A 5,670-nucleotide genomic window follows, 5' to 3' on the forward strand; every position below is an offset into this window, starting at 1 on the left:
CGTTTCTTAAATCAATATTTACACAGCTGCAAGTGAGCACCTAAGAATGCTTATAGCTTAAAGACTCTTAAAAGTATACGAACCTTACCGTTATGTAAATGTAAAACTCAAAATCGTTAGGAAACGCTAAAAGTAAAAAATTAAATTAAATTAAATAAAACGCGTAGAGAATACCCAATTCTTGCCGATCTATTAAGTAAGATAAGGGGTTAATATTGCAAATAAATAGTTAATAAGAATCTGGTTATGAAGACAGTCAAATATAGCCTATAGACTTACATACATGTATACATTCATATATATACAGGAAAAATTACTCAAGTGTGCTGTTGAAATTGCGCAAATTTTAAAACTCAAAGATGTTAGTGCTTTAGATACATTCAAAGTTTGAAACAGAAAATAAATATTTTTTCAATTTTATTAACCTTTGTGTGAACCATGAGCAAGCAAGTGGTATTCTTTTAAATTTATTTCCTATAAAATTTACTTATAGTATCTGGTTGATCGATGCGGCATTCCTTAAATACATACATATATGTACAGTTCCACATGTTAAAATGAAAACTGATTTTTTTGCTGCGTTTGGAGCAAAATATGTTTTTTGGTTTCCTAGATTAGATAGAAATAACAAAAATTTTTAAGTTTAGAAAATTGATTGTCTTATTATGAAGTTACTGATTTTTGTTGAATATGAGATAGTAAAATACTTGTATGTGCTTCTAACATTAGTATGTGTGTAAACAGGGTGTCAAATTTTATTTTTGCAAGGCTTAACCCTTGAAAGCAAAGACGTGAACTGGCTTTGAACTATATTATTCGCTGCATTTTTACATTTTTTCTTTTGTTAAATATGGTAATACCAGTTTGTTTACCATCTGAAAATTTTTTTACTACGTATAACGTATGACATAAATTAATTTTTTGTCCAACACATTTTCCTAACGAAGAAACGGTCAATGCAGGTCGATAGAACTAATCTAGAGTTACAAAACTCGATCCCGTAGTCGGTTCTCTGACTATTGAGAGGACAAAAAAGAGCGTACATAAGGTCTTCTCTCTGTCAGAAGTTACCAGTTTTAGTCCAAAGATTTTTTTTTTTTGATTCTGGTAAATGTGTCAAACGATCAGCTAGAATATATTTGACAACCAAATTGTAAACAAAAGAAAAGTGCACTCTGCTAATGCATGTTGACAAGTACTTAATTACTTGTTTAAGTATTTTCTAATGAATTTGAAAGTATTTTTGGTTATTTACATGTGTGAGCTGAGCGTGTTTACATACAAAATAAGCAACAATTTACAACCAAAATTTGGAGGTTGTGTTGAAGTTGTCAGAAGTTACCATTTTTTACTACAAAGCGAGCCCGTACTCTCTCGCTCTGAACGCATTTTTATATTTTGACAGTTTTATTAGTTTTAGTCCAATGAATACGGGATTTGGACCTTCTGTTACGAATCATGGTGTAATGAACTGAAGGTGGCGCATTCCCGAAACCGCTACTTTGGTTTTGCCGACTTTGACGTTTATGGCAATACGTAAACAAACTTTTTGTTTATAAACAAGTGCAAACGTATTGCAAACGTATTGTGTACTTTCAAGTGAAAAACCGAAGTAATTCGTGCATTCTGAATTAAAATACGTTTTATTTGTAATAAAAACTTTATAAAAATGTCGTGTCGTGTGTTGAATTGCAGCAGCCGTAGGGGCAAAGGCCCCAAATGCAGTTTTTTTTGTTTCCCGCGACGACGCCTTGCCCAGAAAGTGGGTAGAGTTCTGCCGGCAGGAGAAGCCATACAATTTAGACACCAGCGTAAGGAAAACGTTGAAATACTACAAATTACAAATTAAAGTCGGAGGTAAGCAAGCATCGACCACTTTCTGCAGGAAAACATGCGCTGCGACAAGATATCACTTTTTCGGCACTTGCAATACAAACACTAAATAGTTAATAAATAAGACCTATTCTTTTGAACGCATTTCAAGAGTGGTTGTATATTTTTTGTTAACGTTGTGCTTAATTTGCCATATTCAAAGATGGCTTGAGAAATTGGTGAATCGTGAAGAAAACACGTTTTCTCACTGCAATTTCAAAACTGTCAACTCATTGTTCTTCGCCATATTCTTTGTTTACCCGTTGCCACAAATGTCATTCTGCGGGAATGCGCAATCTTGTATTCTATCGTTCTTGGTTACGAATCATATTGTTGTGTTGTCGTATGAACTCCGACAGTTAGCGTAGCTGATTTGCGCTGTTTCACAATAAAAAGTGAGCAAAAACCACAGCCTCTCACAATAATACATCTGTCGGAAGTATGAAATGGATAATACGAGAACTGATTTCATACGATACGCTTACAATAGGGGGATACACTGAAAGAGCTCAGCTTTTAGCGGCTATAGCTTTTAAAAGCAAGCGGCTAAACGCTCTTAAGGTTTTGTTACCCTAGTCCAGTATCATCGACCTATAGTAAAATTCTGACAATCGCTGCGCTATATTTTCGTCCCTAAAATTCTCTAAATGAATGTATACAACATGAAAAAGCAGCAGATGAAGTGCGTGATCAGCCAAATCTGGCAGTATGAGGGGCATGTAACTATCAGGCACGTTCTGCAATTCACTTCCGAGTGAATTTCAATTTAATTCGCTTTGAATTCAAATTGGCAGGGGTTGAAATTCACTCGGAAGTGAATTGCAGAACCTGTCTGTATATGCTGCGTGTTGTTAGGCGCACCAGCTATTCCTTTGGAGATTTTTGACAATCAAAATCAGCGATAGCAAATGTTGGAGTCCGGGTGCTGTGCTGGTCGCTTCCTCGTTAGATTACTTGCCGCTAAAATTAAAATTTTTGCACAGTATCTGCATATGTATAGGGAGTTCAAGAAGTATCAAAACAATCTTGAACAGAAGGTAGGTGGGGGGAGGGGGGTTGAGTTTCCTGATAAGCAAACATTTTTTAGGTAAAAGTGTCACCGTTTTCGAAATATTGATATATTTTTAATAAAAAAAATCGGTCCTTTTCACTTTTCGCTTTTGGTTGCATTTTTCTTTTCTAATTTTTCAAATATTAAATACTGTCAATTAAATAAGTTTTACTAAGCTTAATAATCCTTTATTAACTTGTACAATAAGCTATGCTAATGTATACAGTGCAGTACGTACATATGTTGTATGTACTTAACACTAAGTACTACTATTGAATGTAGTTGCTTTAATAAAAAAAAAAAAGAATTTAAAAAAATAACCTAGTTATTCAAAAGGCGCAAGGAAACGAAACGTAGTGAGATAGGCTTAAGCATTTAGAATTTATACATCAATTAATGAAGAAAGGACAAAAAAAAACGAATGGCCTATTTAGGATGTAGTATAATAGTAATGAGTGTGTGTATGTATTTTAATTACTTGTATGCAGAAATCGCGCATAAATTTATATACCAGTAAATACAGGTATATGAAAATGTAGTATAGAATATAACTTAATACAAATACAAATAGCTGATAAATGTAATTATAACTATATATGTAAATGTGCTATTATTGTATGGCATTAAAGTGTGTATAATAAAATATTATAAATATTTATTGTAGAATTTTGGAGGCAGGTTAAACTTGCGTAAAGTTAAATAAAAAGTATTCGAAAAAATAAATACATATGTATACATATATATTGGTTCCAATTTGCATCTGATCACAAATTAGAGCGTTATTAAATATAATTTGTACAACAGCAACATTTTGAAATGTTTGATTTGGATTACATACATATTAAAAATCATCTGCCAACAATTGATGCAGCTTAAAGTGAAAAACTGAAAAAAGGAAGGCTACGAACATGGATTTAGGACTCAATTTATATCTGCATTAAAATATGTATGTACATACATACATTTAAACAGTAATTCCTTGCTCCTGGTAATAAATAAAAAGCCAAGGGCAGCATTAAAATAAATATCGGTTAGAAATAACTAGTTTTGAAATGCATAGCTACATTTTTTCCAATACTATGCCTATTACTGTTTTGTTGCTGTAATATATTTTATATTGTTGTTGCAACAGAGTGAAACATTCCCTAACTAGTTTTTATGGATGACTATGCTAGTGAAGTTACAGCCCTTGGGCAAAAAAGTAGTCCACATATCTCTCGAAATATGTACATACATATTTTAAAATATTACCCCGTACATTGGTTTCATTTTAAGCAAAGCCGTCGAAACGCTGGTTAATCCATGCTGCATATATATACATATTATCAATGACAGGAATATTCTGAGCTAATTTTCGGGGGGTTCACCTGGGTTCACAGCCTGAAATGATGAGTAAGTATTCCTGTTAATTGTTTTAAGCCACTTCTCTGCTCTTCCCTGATAGTATGTGGTACTATAAAAAGGAAGGTTTCTACCTCCTCTGCAATTCTGTCAGTGTTTTCGATCCATGTCAGTCCTTCTGTGCTGTGCTCCCCAAAGAAATGGCTTTTAGTGCATACATACATACAACTGATGCCCTCGGCTTAAAAGATTCTTAAGTATATTTCCCATGTCTTTAGCTTTTCAATCATCTGTGTACTAGCTTTGCTGCCAAGTTCGACATACTATGTGGCTTTTGCGACAGTGTCTCTATGTGCTTTCTCCATAACATTTTGAAATCAAAATGGCCCCGGAGATATTTCATTTCGGAGCAAATTTCTAACTCTATCCCTCCTGTGGTTATGTGGTGAATGCATGCGGAGATATCTGCTACTGGTGAAATGGATGATGGCTGCTTTAACAGGGTAAGGATAGTATTCTTTGAACAATGTCACTGAGGATATTTTCGAATTTTCTCCTAGCAATTATTACTACATACACTGGTCGCAGAAATAACATAAATGTTTAATATTTTTTATAAAGGCTCAATATACAAAAACCTGCAAATAAATCCGCATTTAAACTTTGTACAAAAATGATAAAAATCGACCAGTTACACTGGATCACAAATTTTAATTTTGATTTTGTTTTCCAGACGCCACTGTCCAACTTGTATGTAGAATCGGTCGCTGATTCAGAAAATCGAGTTAATTTTTTTTTTTTTTTTTTTTAAAGAGCGGTTCTACTTAATCAGATATGTCCTACGAACCAATTGAATAATCGTAATAAGAAGTACGGCAAATGAAAGCAAATAAAATTCTCCATAAACCGCATATGCATCAATTTCCGAAAGCCCTGATAGTTTCTGAGAAATTAATTAATCAATCCAGATTTTTTGGTTTTTTTTTTGATGAAAAAAAGCAAAAAATTCAAACTTTAACAGGGAAAAAATTAAGCTACTAATGAAGAAAATCGATGGATAAATAAGAAAGTAATGATTGGTTAAATGAAAATGCGCAAGGATTATTTGTATGAAATATGAGCAGAAAAGAGTTTGGTCCTGTTCGAGGCACGTAATAAAAGCGGCATTACTGCCGAACTGATGAAAATTTGCAACACTGTTGCAGCTGCGCAACATATAATACGTTGCTAGAAATTCGCAAAGAACGTTATATCGTCGGTCCCTACGAAGAGTAGCACATTTCACTATTCGCGTGGAAGACTAGCACATTTCACTATTAGCGTGGAAGACTAGCACATTTCATTATTCGCGTCGAAAAGTAGCACATTTCAGATTTTTGCGTGGAAGAGTAGCACATTTCGTTATT

Source organism: Rhagoletis pomonella, unplaced genomic scaffold (assembly GCF_013731165.1).
Source record: "Rhagoletis pomonella isolate Grant_MI unplaced genomic scaffold, Rhpom_1.0 Rhpom_scaffold_00010, whole genome shotgun sequence".
In the NCBI taxonomy this organism is placed as follows: domain Eukaryota; kingdom Metazoa; phylum Arthropoda; class Insecta; order Diptera; family Tephritidae; genus Rhagoletis; species Rhagoletis pomonella.